The sequence below is a fragment of the Artibeus jamaicensis genome, unplaced genomic scaffold, assembly GCF_021234435.1.
Source record: "Artibeus jamaicensis isolate MK-2021 breed Jamaican fruit bat unplaced genomic scaffold, CSHL_Jam_final contig_3173, whole genome shotgun sequence".
In the NCBI taxonomy this organism is placed as follows: domain Eukaryota; kingdom Metazoa; phylum Chordata; class Mammalia; order Chiroptera; family Phyllostomidae; genus Artibeus; species Artibeus jamaicensis.
In genome coordinates, this window is record NW_026521737.1 from 216,587 (window position 1) to 232,406 (window position 15,820).

A 15,820-nucleotide genomic window follows, 5' to 3' on the forward strand; every position below is an offset into this window, starting at 1 on the left:
GGTTGTTCGGCAGTAAAGAATTAAGGTAGAAAAAACGGTGCTGGCTGGTCTCGGAGGCTGAGGAAGGCTGAGATGGTTTCGAAGATGGTGACTAAGAAAGAAGATGGAAGAGAGCTGGAAAGGAGCGGTGTCCCTGTTTCATCCAAACCCTGCTGAAGCAAGAGACAGATCCCAGGACCACCGAGGGCACTGTGTCTAAGGAACGTTCTTTTACCTGCCTTTGTTTGTTCCCATACACCTGGGAAAGGCCCTGAGACTTTATGGTTTTTAGATTCCCCATATAGCTGAGGTCACACAATATTTTCATTTGTCTGACTTATTTCACTTAACATAATGCCATCAAGGCTCACCCATTTTGTTGCAAATAAAATGGCAGAATTTCCTTCTTTATGGCTGAATAATATTCCATCATTATTGGAATATTATTGGACATATACATCACTTTTTCTTTATTAATCCTTTATTGGATGCTTAGGGTGTTCTTTTATTCTGGCTAAAACTAATGATGCAACAAACATGCAGGTGCAGGTGCTTCTTTGAGGTGGTGATTTCATTGTTTCAGAGATGCACCCAGAATGAGAATTTCTGGATGATAAGGTAGTTGTTTTTAAAAAAATTTTTTTTATTGATTATGCTGTTACAGTTGTTCTATTCCCCCCCTTCATTCCCCTTCACCCTACCCCCCGTCCCCACCATTACCCCCCCTTTAGTTTATGACCATGTGTCTCAAGTCCTTTAGATTCTATATTTCCCATGCTATTCTTGCCCCCCCCATCTATTTTCTATCTACTGTCTATGCTACTTATTTTCTGTACCTTCTCCCCCCTTCTCCTCCTCCCACTCCCCTGTTGCTAACCCTCCTTGAGATCTTCATTTCTATGTTTCCACTCCTGATCTAGCTGTCCTTTCAGTTTGCTTTTGTTTTAGGTGTGGTTGTTAATAACTGTGAGTTTGCTGTCCTTTCACTGTTCATGTTTTCTTTAACTTCTTTTTCTTCGATAAGTCCCTTTAAAATTTCATATAATAAGGGCTTGGTGATGATGAACTCCTTGAATTTGATCTTATCTGAGAAGCACTTTATCTGTCCTTCCATTCTAAATGAAAGTTTTGCTGGATAGAGCAATCTTGGTTGTAGGTCTTTGGATTTCATGACTTGGAATACCTCTTTTCAGCCCCTTCTTGCCTGTAAGGTCTCTTTTGAGAAATCCACTGACAGTCTGATGGGGACTCCTTTGTAGGTGACTGTCCCCTTAGCTCTTGCTGTTTCTAGGATTCTCTCTTTCATTTTAATTTTGGCTAATGTAATTATGATGTGCCTTGGTGTGTTCCTTCTTGGGTCCAACTTCTTTGGGACTCTCTGAGCTCTTCCTGGAAGTCTATTTCCTTTGCCAGATTGGGGAAACTCTCCTTTATTATTTGTTCAAATAAGTTTTCCACTTGTTGCTCTTCCTCTTCCCCTTCTGGTACCCCTATAATTTGGATGTTGGAGCATTTAAAGATGTCATGGAGGTTCCTAAGACTCTCCTCATTTTTTTGAATTCTTGCTTCTTGACTCTTTTCTGTTTGGCCATTATTTGCTTTCTTCTGGTCCACTCCATTGATTTGAGTCCCAGTTTCCTTTTCATCGCTATTGGGTTCCTGTGCAATTCCATTCATTTCAATTAGTTTAGCCTTCATATGTTTCTCTAATTTGTGGCTATAATCAACCAGTTCTGTGAGGATTCTGATCACCAGTGTTTTAAACTGAGAGTTTAAACTGAGCGTCTGAGAGTTTTGCTATTTCTTCATTGCTTAGATTTATAGGCTCTGGGGCTTTGAGATCTTCTTGAGCCATTTTTGGTCTGTTCGTTCCCTTTAAGTGTGAGGAGCGGTACCTTGGACTCCCAGGTCGCTAGGTTGTGACGCTATATGTGGGGGCGTGGTCAGAGCGGGAAATGGAGGCCCCCTCTGCTGTTTTGCGCCACTGGGTGAGGAGCAGCGCCTTAGGTGGTTCACCTGGGCCGGGCCACTCAGAGTCGCTGGGTTATGACGCTGTATGTGGAGGTGGGGTCAGAGCAGGGAAATGGCGGCGTCCTCCCAGCCGCTTGCTGTGGGGACCCGCTAGGTTCCGGTCCAATCACCCACTCCCTCGCTTGTCTATCCGCGCACAAATGCGCGACCACAGTCAACCCACAGCCCTGCTCCCTCACTGTTTCCCCCGAGGTCGCTTGCTGAGTTGCCCACCAGGTCCAACCCTGCGCCTGGATTCTGCGCGCCTGAGTCCGTCTGACCGAGTTTTCCTGTGCAACCCCACTCCACCAGCTGCTGGTTTCGCCCCTTACCAGTCAGGTTGAAGAATTTGTTGTTAACAGACTTCCAAAAAGTTCAATTTTCTGTGTTCTGGCTATGTTTTCTGTTGCTAATATTTAGTTGTCTCTAAACTTGGTTGTGTGAGAAGGCACGGCACATCCACCTATGCCTCCATCTTGGCGGAAGTAGGGTAGTTGTTTTTAAATTTCTTAGAAATTTCTATTCTGTATTCTATAGTAGCTATACCAATTTACATTTCCACCAACAGTGTGTAAAGTTTCTCTCTTCTCCACATTCTTGAGCTGGTGTTTTTTTCTCACTACAAGTTTAATCTCTTTGTCAGTTTTATTACCAAGTAACTTTTTAATGAAGTCATGTAGAAGATTCTTTGACATGTGGTTTTACAAGCAAGAAAAATATAACCAAAAACACTGAAAGACACAACAGGCAGACAGAGACCAGAGGGGAGAGAGGAGGGAATTTCAGGGGAAAAGGGGAAGGATTCACAGGAACAAGTATAAAAGGACACATGGACAAAAACTAAGGAGGGTGGTAATGGGAGGGAGGTGGGGAGCACTGGGGGGGGTAGGCTGGGATGGGAGTAAAAGACAGAAAACTGTACTTGAACAATAATTAAATTTAAAAATGCTTAAAAGAAGAAATGTGGTTTTATACCTGGTGTAGATAATGACAAATAGCACCATATTATATTGAGATATTAGCCAGCAATAGTATAGATGCCTATATTTACAAGCATATTGAAGCTGTATACATGGATAGGGTATGCAGTCAAAAACTGGGGAGATCTTTGGTAGGGAGTGGGGAGCATATAAAGGTTCATTATGGGAACCGGAGGACTGGGACACTTCTGCACTCCCCTTGCCTCGGACTCAGCCTTCTGCGCTAGGCTGTGAACTCTTGGAGGCCAGGGGCCATTTCTTTCCATGTGTTGCCTCAGGCTTAGGAAGGAGCGTGGTATGTAGTGGGGAGTTAATAAATACTTACTGAATGAAGAGTACCTTGGGGAAAATTTAAGGAGGAGCAAGTGGATGACAGAATCAAGTGGTATAAAAAGTCCAATAAGATAGGAAATAAAAAAGTCTGTTGGATCCAGCATTTGAGAGGAGTTTGTTAACTGGATGAGAACAGTCGTTGAGGGTAGAAGCAGACTGAATGCATCAAGCAGGAGCTGGGGAAGGAGAGAGTGAGGACCGTGACTACAGACTGTAGGGCAGGAAATGAAGGAGAGAGTTGGGGCAGCAGCTGGACGAGTCTTTCAAGGGTGAGAGATTAGATTCTTCACACGGGCTGAAAATAAGAGAACTGCAGAAAGAGAGATTGTAGATACGTGAAAAGAGAGATGGATTGATGGAGTCTTGTGTTTGGGAAAAGAGAACAGAGATGGAAATCAGAACATGATGGAACGTTATCTTTAAGCAGAATCAGGGACACTTCTATCTTGGGGATTAGAAAAGAAAAATGTGAGTTTAGATGTGGGGAGGGTGAAAGAACAGAGTGAGCTTCTGCCTGATGGGAGGTAGGACCAGAGGAAGAGGAGGGAGGGTTGGAATTTAGAAACGGCAGAAACTGAGGACTTGTTCCCTGCCTTCAAAGTGTAAAACGGTTATTGAGGTGAAATAGGGAGGTAAGATAGATGAATAATTGAGTTTACTGGGAGAAGATGCAAAGTACTATGTAATCAAATAAGGGGTCTGGGGTCCCCTAAATTCACAGAATCAATGGAAGAACCATTTGAGATTTAGTTGGTAGGGGAAGATATCATGGAGAACTTGATGCTTTAAACTTGGCCTCAGAAAAGTGAAAGATTTTTCACTGGGGAAAAGATAGGGAAAGTTTCTTTTTTCTTTCCAAAGCAGAAATGGCATATATGGATTAAATTTTCCTTTGGTCTAGCAACATGTTTATGTCCAAGAACTAGCTTTATAAACTTGATGGGGCTCTTTCCCTAAACCCCTGCTTGTTTGTGCTACCCAGAGAATTTCTAACACAGTGTGCTGGTGGTAATTGCTTAGTTCTTCCTGAAGATCTCTCCTGGGTGAGCTTCTTAAGAAGTTAGCCTTGCTCAGGTCCCCAGCCCTCAGCAGGGAGCATGACCCACAGTTGCCAGAGCTCAAAAAAATTTATTGAATTGAATTCTTCCACTCAGCTCTGGCTCCTGTCCTGTCCTTAGTTCTGTTTTTGTATTCCGGTAGCTTCCCCCCAAAGCCTTATTTCTGCCTATACACCTCTATTAAAGCTCTTTCCACTCATGCAGTGGCCAGTCCTGCAACGCGCCTCTCTCTCCCATTGACTGGCAGCTGCAGAATCCTTAGAGACCCACCATGCGCTTCTCAGGGAGAGTATGTAGTCAGGATAATTCAATAAAAAGCACCGAGATATGTTTGTGAGTGATAGAGAAAGCTTTATGCACTGTTTTCATCTGAGACAGGATAAGGTACTTTTTTCAGTGAAGGGAAACGATTCATCTCAATATCCGCGGGGGCCTTTGGAAAGCTCAGACTTCACAGCTTCTGTGGAGCTTGTCGGTGATGGGATGATGCACGATACGGCCACCAGGTGGCATCAGAGACCTTCGCAGTAAAAATGAACACCGTCCACGGCCTCTGGAGCTGCTGCTATCCACTTACGTTGTTTTACCTGACTTTCTCAAACTCTTTGGGAAAAGAGAAAGATGACATTCTTTGTGGTTGTGTTGCTATGCGGTATTTGAGCATATTGCAGGGTCTGAACAATTTTCACAAGGTTAGGAGTAAGCATCAGATTCTGTATGTTCAGACTTACTTCCGTGTGTGTGTTTTATCATCTGTGTGTTTGCACACGTGTATGTGTGTGTATCTTTAAATAAAATCCCTGATTGTCTACATTTAGATCTGTATCTAATATTTACTAAGTGCTTACTATTTCAAGAATTTCACATACATTATTTTTTTATGCACTGAATGCAGGATTATATTATTTTTTCAAATTGAGGTATAATGATTTATCAGTTTAAGGTGCCCAACATAATGATTCAATATTAATAAATATTGCAAAATGAAACCACAATAAGCCTAGTTAACATGTGAGGTGATATAAATTATCTTACTTAGTCCTTATATAAAACCCTTGAAAATAGGCACTTTTATCATATACAGTAGTAACAAAAAACATTTGTGTGTGTGTTAAGCACTTTAAGGATCTATTCTCTCAGCAACTTTCAAATATAAAATCAAGAATCACCATGCCATGCATTACATCTCCAAGGCTTATTTATTTTTTGTGCCTTTTGATCCCTGTCACCCATATGCCCGCCTCCTGCCTCTGAAAAAAAAAAAAAGAAAAAACCCTTTAAATTCTCCCTATTGTTTTTATCATAAATTCTCTCACTCCTCTTTTTTTTTTTCTATTTGCAACCACCAATCTGATCTCTGTATGTGTGAGCTCAGCTTTTAATTTTTTTGTTTTTTTGTTTTTGTTTTGTTTTTAGATTCTACATATAAGTGTGATCACACAGTATTTTTCTTTCTCTGTCTGACTTCACTTAGCACAATGTCCAACATGGATGGACCCATATTGTTAAAGATGGCAAGATTTCAATCTTTTTATGGCTGAATAATATTCCATTGTGTATATAATTCCACATTTTCTTTATTATTTATCTGTCGGTGAGCACAGGTTGTTTCCGCATCTTGGCTATCATAGATAATGCTTCGATGAACATGGGGGTGCATATACCTTTCTGAGTTAGTGTTTTCATTTTCTTCAGACAGGTACCCAGAAATGGGATTGCTGGATTCCATGGTAGTTCTATTTGTAATCTTTTGAGGAATCTCCATATTGTTTTGCATAGTGGCTGCTCCAATTTGCATCCCCACCAACAGTGCACAGGGGTCCCTTTCTCCACATCTACTTCTTGTCTTTTTGATAACAGTCCTTCTAATAGGTGTGAGGTGATATAAATGATCTTATTTAATCTGTATAAAAGCCCTGGAAAATAGGTACTTTTATCATTTTGCAAATGAGGAAATTGAGGCTTAGGGGTTATAAGCATCCTGCCAAGGACAGATATGAAGCTGTTCTCCTCTTTAGAACCACCGTACAGGCCTCTTACAGTTCTTTTCACCTTCACAACAGAGTTGTGAGTTTAAAGTATATTCAGAAATAAGAGAAGTTTATAAATATAGATTAGAAGGGGAGGGGCTAAGATGTTTGTCTCTGGCTCCTGACCTGTTGATTACTAGTTTTTGTGAGTGTGGGAACCTTGCCCTCAGTCCAGGTGGACACGTCCCAGCCCAGCTCCCATCTTTGCTGGAGCACAGCTGTGATCTCTGCGGGTCGCTGTGGGAAGGCCGCTTCCCCAAGCAGCTTGAGCGGCTCATGTACACCCCAGACCTCACTTCAGTGGTTCGCTTAAGTACACTTGTGTCATGAGCTGACATAAAGGAGAATGAAATCTTGCCATTTTGACAACACGAATGGATCTAGAGGGTATTATGCTAAATGAAATGAGTTAGGCAGAGAAAGACAAATGCCACATAGTTTCACTTATATGTGGAATCTAAAACAAAACAAACAAATGCATGAACAAACGAAAATAGACTTATAGCCATGACCAGCATGGCTCAATTGGTTGGAGTGTTGTCCTCTAATTGAAAGGTTGCTGATTCGATTCTGGGTTGGGGCACATGCCTAGGTTGAGGGCTCCATCCCTAGTGGCGGTGTGTGCGAGAGGCAACTGCTCAGCGTTTCTCTCTCACATTGCTGTTTCTGTCTCTCTCCCCCACTTGCTCAAATGAAAATAAAATAAACTGTTATAAAAAACCACCAGAAATAGTCTTATAGAAATAGAGACCAAAGGGATGGTTACCGGAAGGAGAGGGCTGGGAGTCCCCGTGAAAAGAAGAAGGGGAATATAGCCGATAATATTGTAGTAAGTTAGCACAATGACAGACGATTACTAGGATCAGTGTGGTGATCACACTGTAAGGTATAATAATGTCAAATCACTATATTGTACACCAGAACCTAATATAGCCAATATGATGTTATATACCAACTAAACTTAAATTTAAAAAAAACCATGAACTGAGAGACACTGTGAGAAGATCACTCATGCGAGCCTTCATCCCTGTCCTGATGGCCGAGAGTTCAGAGTGTTTAATGTGCTATTGTATACACTACAGCAGTCCGAGGTAGGGGGAGGAAAACTGTCCAGGTGTCAGCCTCCTGGCTCAGAAAATGAGAAAATAATCTCACCTGTTTACGAAGGTGGTTGTCAGGATCAAATGAGAGAACAAATGTGAAATTTATGGCACATAGAAAGTGTTCAATAAATGTTACTATTATTACTGGAGAAGAATGGATGGTAATGTTGACAGAAAGCAGGGAAGTGTCAGAGGAGGAAAATGACAATGGAAAGGAGGGAAGACCAGATCTTCTGAGGGACCGAGAGGCGCAGGAGAGGAGGAGCTCAGTCGCATTCACAGACTGAATCGCTGTTTGTTTCTCGGTCCTGATTAGAACCAGCCACAGAGCCATCGGCTTTCTAGAGATCATGTACTTTTAACCATGTTACCTGAAAGAAATATGAGTTCTGGCACATAAGGTCAAGGTCAGCTAGTGGCAGCTCTGGAGTGAGAGTCTAGGACTCTTGACTATTTCTTGTGGGCCCACCCCCCACTATTCACATTGCTTTATGTTAATCAGGGTATTTGCAAGCATGAGACAGAAGTAGTTTTTGTATTATATGAACTCACTTTAGAGCATTGAGTTTCTACAATGTAGTGTCATTTGGAATTGAGGGAGAACAAGGTGTTATAACTTTAAATCAAAATGACAACTTACATGGAGACTTAGTTCTCCTTGGCACAGTATCTTCAAGTTCATGGTGCATTCAGTACATCTCTTCCAAGAAAAGCTACATGTAATGTGATTTTTTACCTCCATTATGAGAGAATTATGGCTTCTTTTGTGTGTGACCTCTTCAAGATGCTTCCTATTATCTTTACTTATGATATAATCTATAGAGACTTATTTCTCACTAAGCTCCCAAATATGAAGAGCAGTAACTTGATTTTATGGACTAATATATTTTCAATAGAGTTACACTTTCTGAGCCTTCCTTAGAGAAAAATCTTACTTCTGTAGGCATAGTAGCACCTGTCTCTTGGTGGCTGCCGCCCACAGGGAAGAAGCGGTCGGTGCACTGGCTGGTCCCTCACGTTCCAGAGGTTGCCCAAAGGGAAGGGCCATCGCCTTAAAGATTCCAGTAAAAAATGTCACCTGTCGTGCCAGACACAGAGTGCCATTTTCTTGGTTAATTTTTTATATGTTGCCGATGAGATTTTTCATTTCACTCTTCCAATGAGTATCTTTTTAAAAAAGATGGTCCCTTCCTTCCCACTCTCATAGATACTGATCAACATGGGTAAAGACAAAAACTAGAACTATGATGATGCTATTTTAAGACATTTATTGTGGCTTCCATGACAAAGGTACATATTTATTGGATAAAGTGTGGACATTGTGGAACAGAAAGAAGAAAATAAGGATGAATGGTAATTTCATCAAACCCCAAATGGGGTTAACCTCTAGAGACATTGGCCTTTGCTTTTCCAGAGAAAGATTGGTTAGACGGATATCTAACTGGTAGACATCAGTCACCTAGATAGTGTTGCATGTCAACAGGGTTACACTAGTGACTACTGCTTTTTAGCCATATAATCATTACTCAATTTCTTGGAATCTCAAAGCAATGCCTTATTAAAAGGAGGTGTAGTTTAATGGGAAACACTGGTAAGTGTAGAAAGCAGAAATTGAGTGAGTTCTTTCTGTTGAAAAGCTTTGGACATGAGGTTCAGAGATGTAAAAGTGTTTGGGTGGAGGAAGTAAGAGCCAGGGTGGGATAAAGGAGGGGGAAGAAAAATCCCAGCTTTTGTGGTGAGTCAAGGATAGCGTTTAAATGGAACCGAGTGTGCTGATTCAGTTTCTGCGGTTTAACCTATTTGAAAAAGCTGTTTTCATAAACGGTGCCATTAAAAAATCCTCTTGGTTGCCAGTTTTTGCCTCTTCAAACAACGCTACATTAAACACCCTTGTACTGAAATTCTTACTCACTGACACATTCATTTTCTTGTGATGGATACCCAAGCGTGAGATTGCCGGGTCGGAGGCAGTATGAATTCTAAATTAAATTGATAATGACAGACTGCTTCTTAAAAACACTCTTAACAATTCCAGTTTCTGTTAGCAATGCCTTCTCCTGACAGCTTCACCAACAGCAGGCTCTACTAAACAAGAAAATTGCTAATCTGAGATCCAGCTATCTATAGGTGTATACACACATATGTGTTCACAATATAGCTACTTTAACTTACTTTTCCTTACTTGCAAATTGAAGCATATCTTCATAGATCACTTGTTATTACTTTACTGAGTTTGTTAGGGTATCTTTTGCCAATATAACAATTTGTTTTTATAAGGTCAAATAAATCTATTTTTTAAATGCTCATTTATAATTGTACCTACTCTTCTAGATTTTTCCTAATTTTTTAAATTGCTTAATTGTGTAGTTAAGTCTTTAACCAATTTGAATGAATTTTTACATATTGTGGGAGATAAGGATATGGTTTTCTTTCAGAGGAGTGGTCATTTGTGCCAACCTTTTTTCCCTACAGAATTTATAACTTTTTCATATTCAAGTCCCCATGTATAGTGGGGTTGGTTTGGGTTTAGTCTTTTTATATTTCACTAATTAATCATTCTTTACTATGCCAATGACAAGTTGATTAAAGTACAATGGCTTAATAGCATGCTTTACTATCTGGTGAAGAAAATCCTCTCCTAGTCTTTTTTTATTCTATTTTACCTTTGGTTTATCAAACTATATACATGCATGCAGTTTAAAGTTATAATAGTTTTATAAGGCTCTTTTATCCCCTTCAAAAACCAGCTGTCCTTGTTGGTTCCCCTGACCTCCTTCCTCCTTTAGAGCCAATAATTAAATAACGCAAGAGATTCTTATTTTACTTAGAATCCCACATCGATGTGCATTGTGGCAGATGAAGAGTTAGCTTTCTGCTGTCTCCTCTTTGCACCACGCGTAGACTCTACCTACATCCTTGTCCCTCAGGTGAGATGCATGCTGTTGTTTTGGTTAGATAAATACTCACTGTATTGTTATAAGTCCATAGCTGTGTTCACAGCTGAGGTCTTTAGCACACAATGATTGCTTTTCCTTTTCTGTATAACTTAGTTTCTCAGGCCTTAATAGGGATCTGATTTTTGTTTGTTGATTCATCAGTTTTTCATGTAGTTACTATTAATTCACCTCCAAAGTTGGCACCAGTTGTCTGAATCTCCCACGGTGTTCTGATGCACCAGATAGTTTGTTAATGTAGAAAGAAGCCCAATGTTTTCTGGTTGCTTCCATCTGCGTGGTTGCCCCTCTGCCTGATGTGCCAATGTCTTCCGACAGTCTTCCTTCACCACCTCCTGGGGGTTCTTTATGATTTTCTCTCTCCTGTATTTAATCTCTTCATTCCGGTATTCCAAGTTTTCTTCTTTCTGGGTTAACTAATTTGTTGAATTTGAAAATGACCTCCAAGAGAGGGCATGAGAAACAAATGGACAATTTCCATAAACGTAATTTTATTGTCACACTTGAGTAATAGTTTGGCTGCATATAGAATTCTAGGCTGGGTATGATTTTACTTCAGAATTTTGAAGGCATTGCTCTATTATTTTCTGGCTTTTGGTATTGCTTTGATAAGTCCAAAGTCATCCAAATTCCTTATGTTTTGTGTGTGATCTGGTTTTTCTCTGTAAAAACTTCTTGGTCGCTGATTACTCCTAGTATTCTTAAATTTCATAATTATGTGACTTCTTGTGGGCCTATTTTTATCCAGTGTTTTGAGATGTTTTGGACATTTCCAATATGACAACTTACTGGAAGGCCCTCAGCTTGAAACCTGCCCTCAGCCTGACTAAATTTCAGATAGATCTTTTCTCCCTGCCTCTTACTTCCTTTTTCTTAGAACATTTACTTTAGAAAACTTGGAATTGTAAATTCTTTTATGATGCTTTGAGATGTAAGTCTTTTTTAAAGCCTCCTGCCAGCTTTACACCCAGAATTGCCTTTATCAAGGATCTGGGAATCATACTTGAAATGTGATCATTGAGAAAGATGGTTCTCCTATCTCCCATTCTTCTGGGAGGACTGGTGCCTAACTTTGTAGGCAGTTTGCTCCAAGTTATATAATCACTTCCTGTCATAGAGAAATAGGAAAATCTACTGTTCCTTTGGATAAGGTCAGTTAGAAAACAAGTGTCCAAAGCTTCTCCTACCCATTGTTTCAGTGGAGTGGAGCTGGACTTAGTGTTGGCCTCTTTCCCTTATTGCAATAGCCTGAAGGAAGTCTTCTTTGCCTGTTTAACTTTGTCTGGTACAATTTTTGCTTTGGTATAGCTTGTATCCTTTCACTCTAAAAAATTTTCTCAACCCTTAGCTGGTGGTCCCCTCCTCACTCTTTTCTTGTTGTCCTTTCATGGTCCTACAAGGACCCAGGCTTTTTGTTGTTTGTGGGTTTTATCCTGTGACGCTGCCATCCTTGAGGGCCTCGGAACCCCCCTCCGGATCTCTGAATCTGACTAGTAAATAGGAATAGAGAGGGAGGATTACTTTGGGAGACTTCTGGGCCAGGCCTAGAAAGGTATACATTATTATATTCACATCTTACTGGCAAAACTCAGTTATGTATGGCTATATCTAAATGTAGTAAAGTTGGGAAAATAATAGCCTAGTATGTGCTCAAAAAAATAAAAGAAGGATTTTATGAACATCAAGAGACTTCTGTGATTGTTTGCTGTGATGGGCACTTAAGATTTATTTTATGTGCCCCCTACATATAAGACATATTACCCCTTTCTCCTCCCCAAAGCAGACAACCCATCTGGTCACTGCATCCAGTTCTGAGTTTGGGACTCCTGGGTGATATTCCATCCTTCTGTGAGGCCTGAGGTCACTCTTGTGGACCATCGACCTGTGAAGAAGGAAGGGAATTTAGGTCCTCTTCCTATTACCAGAGCGATGGTGGAGCAGGAACAGGATAAACACAAAGACTCTACTCAGAGGAGAAAAGGATGGGAGACATGCAGCCATCTAGGGCCTGTAGATTCTGAAATTCTATTGAGCAAGCATTATAAGGCCTTCTTTCTAATCTGGGGGTGGGAGAAATTACTTGCTTGACACTGATTCTGATTTTGGAGAGAAGTTTCCTTGATCCTTGTTCCTCACGGTCCTTGACTCTCCTTCTGGAAAATTCTTCCTCATCCATTACCCTTATGCTCACGTCAAACATAGACTTTGGTGAGTATGCCTTCTTTGCCATCAACCCTTTTTTCCTGAGGGTTGTGTTAAGACTTTTCCAAACCAAGGTTTTGTTTTTTTTTTTAAATTAATTTTTTTATTGATTATACTGTTACTGTTGTTCTATTCCCCCCTTCATTCCCCTCCACCCTGCCCCTCCATCCCCACCATTACCCCCCCTTTAGTTTATGACCATGTGTCTCAAGTTCTTTAGATTCTATATTTCCCATACTATTCTTGCCCCCCCCCATCTATTTTCTATCTACTGTCTATGCTACTTATTTTCTGTACCTTCTCCCCTCTTCTCCTCCTCCCACTCCCCTGTTGCTAACCCTCCTTGAGATTTTCATTTCTATGTTTCCACTCCTGATCTAGCTGTCCTTTTAGTTTGCTTTTGTTTTAGGTGGGGTTGTTAATAACTGTGAGTTTGTTGTCCTTTCACTGTTCATGTTTTTTTTTAACTTCTTTTTCTTTGATAAATCCCTTTAACATTTCATATAATAAGGGCTTGGTGATGATGAACTCCTTGAATTTGATCTTATCTGAGAAGCACTTTATCTGTCCTTCCATTCTAAATGAAAGTTTTGCTGGATAGAGCAATCTTGGTTGTAGATCTTTGGATTTCATGACTTGGAATACCTCTTTCCAGCCCCTTCTTGCCTGTAAGGTCTCTTTTGAGAAATCCACTGACAGTCTGATGGGGACTTCTTTGTAGGTGACTGTCTCCTTAGCTCTTGCTGCTTCTAGGATTCTCTCCTTCATTTTAATCTTAGCTAATATAATTATGATGTGCCTTAGTGTGTTCCTTCTTGGGTTCAACTTCTTTGGGACTCTCTGAGCTTCCTGGATTTCCTGGAAGTCTATTTCCTTTGACAGATTGGGGAAATTCTCCTTTATTATTTGTTCAAATAAGTTTTCCACTGGTGGCTGTTCCTCTTCCCCTTCTGGTACCCCTATAATTCGGATGTTGGAGCATTTACAGATGTCCTGGAGGTTCCTAAGACTCTCCTCATTTCTTTGAATTCTTGCTTCTTAACTCTTTTCTGTTTGGCCATTATTTGCTTTCTTCTGGTCCACTCCATTGATTTGAGTCCCAGTTTCCTTTTCATTGCTATTGGTTTCCTGTGCAATTCCATTCATTTCAATTAGTTTCACCTTCATATGTTTGTCTAATTTGTGGCTATAATCAACCAGTTCTATGAGGATCCTGATCACCAGTGTTTTAAACTGTGCGTCTGAGAGTTTTGCTATTTCTTCATTGCTTAGATTTATAGGCTCTGGGGCTTTGAGATCTTCTTGAGCCATTTTTGGTCTGTTTGTGCTCGTTAAGTATGAGGAGCGGAGGTTTGGACTCCCAGGTCGCTGGGTTGTGACGCTGTATGTGAGGGTGTGGTCAGAGCGGGGAAATGGCGACCCCCTCTGCTGTTTCTTGCAGCTGGGTGAAGAGCAGAGCCTTAGGTTGTTCACCGAGCTAGGGCCACTTAGGTCCCTGGATTATGACGCTGTATGTGGAGGCGGGGTTAGAGCGGGGAAATGGCGGCGCCCTCCGCAGCTTGCCGCTGGGGCTGCTGGCTCTCGTCCAGTCGCCCACTCCGTCTCTTGTCTATCCACACATGAATGCGTGACCACAGTCAACCTGCAGCCCTGCTCCCTCGCTGTTTCCCCACGATTGCTCGCTGAGTTGCCCACCAGGTCCAACCCTGCACCTGGATTCCACGCGCCTGAGTCCATCTGACCGAGTTTTCCTGTGCTACCCCACTCTGCCAGCTGCTGGTTTCGCCCCTCTTACCGGTCAGGCTGAAGAATTTGTTTTTATCAGACTTCCGAAAAGTTCAATTTTCTGTGTTCTGGCTGTGTTTTCTGTTGCTATTATTTAGTTGTCTCTAAACTTGATTGTGTAAGGAAGCACAGCGTCTCCACCTATGCCTCTATCTTGGCGGAAGTCTCCAAGGTTTTTTTAAAACTAGCCTCATGACTTCTTTGTCAATTCCACCAACATTGCGATAGTTTTTAATCTGTTACTTTTAATAAATATCTTATGTTGGTTACCACTCACACAGATTTCCCCTGAACATAATTCTCAGGCTTTCCCTGGCTGGGATCTCTGCTCAGGCACAGCTGTGTGAAGGACTGTGGTTCTCTGGTGTCTGAGCCCTGGTTGCTATTAGCTCTGTTGCCCTTCTCTATCTGTACCTGATCCCCAGTGGTCTAGCCTTGCAGATTCTCTTGGTGAACTCTAGGAGGCAAGGCCCAAGTGGGCCTCCTGAGAAGCTCCTGCAATGCTTGGGTGTCTGGATGTCTACTTGGGCTCTTTTTTTCTCTTTCCCACTGAGAAACTGTAGGTTCAGAGGGGCCCTCTCATTGTGGTGCTCTGTCAGCTTGGGGGAGGGGCCCTGTGGTCACAGCTAAACCAATTGTCTTTCCTTTCTAATATGGCCCTTCTCCATCTTGGTAGCCCAAGATGCCCTGTGCTCTAGGAACTTGACAATGATGTCTCATTTATGTATAGTTGGTAGATGGTCTTCTTGTGAGACAGATTGAACTTGTGAATGACCTATGTCAACATCTTAATGTTGTCACCTCCCATGACTGTTTCTTAAATAGAATTTCAACCAATCTACTTTAATCTAGTCTCCCACTCAGCAATTCCTCCAAGAGATACCTGTTATCGCCAATTCTGATTCTTTAGGCAATTTATGGTGTAAATTGATTTGTTCTTGCCTTTCTTCAACACTGACAGGGTTTTGTTGTCTCAGGTCTGGTACATAATTTACAAAACATACATCTACTTTCTACCTTCCAAAATTTTGTGTGTTATTTACTCTTCCATTCTTCCTGCCATTGTGGGTTTGCAACTTACAATAAGAACATGAACTCATCTTAGCAAGCTTTTAGGAAAGAGCAGGAGTAAATTAATGTGTTTAATCCCCATCTTTTTTCCTCACTAGTACTTTTAAAATGATTTTCTTGGATATCACTTTCCATCTTTAGAGGGAACGTTAAATACATTTTGATAAATTAAAAAGCACAAATATGGATTCAATAAAAATAATGTTACCTCCTTTTCACACAGCTTGGACTTCTGCAGCAAGAAGTATAGCTCCTGAGTGTTGCATCTCAGTGTTGCACTGGGGAAAAACCTTAGTGTTACATTCAGCTCTATTC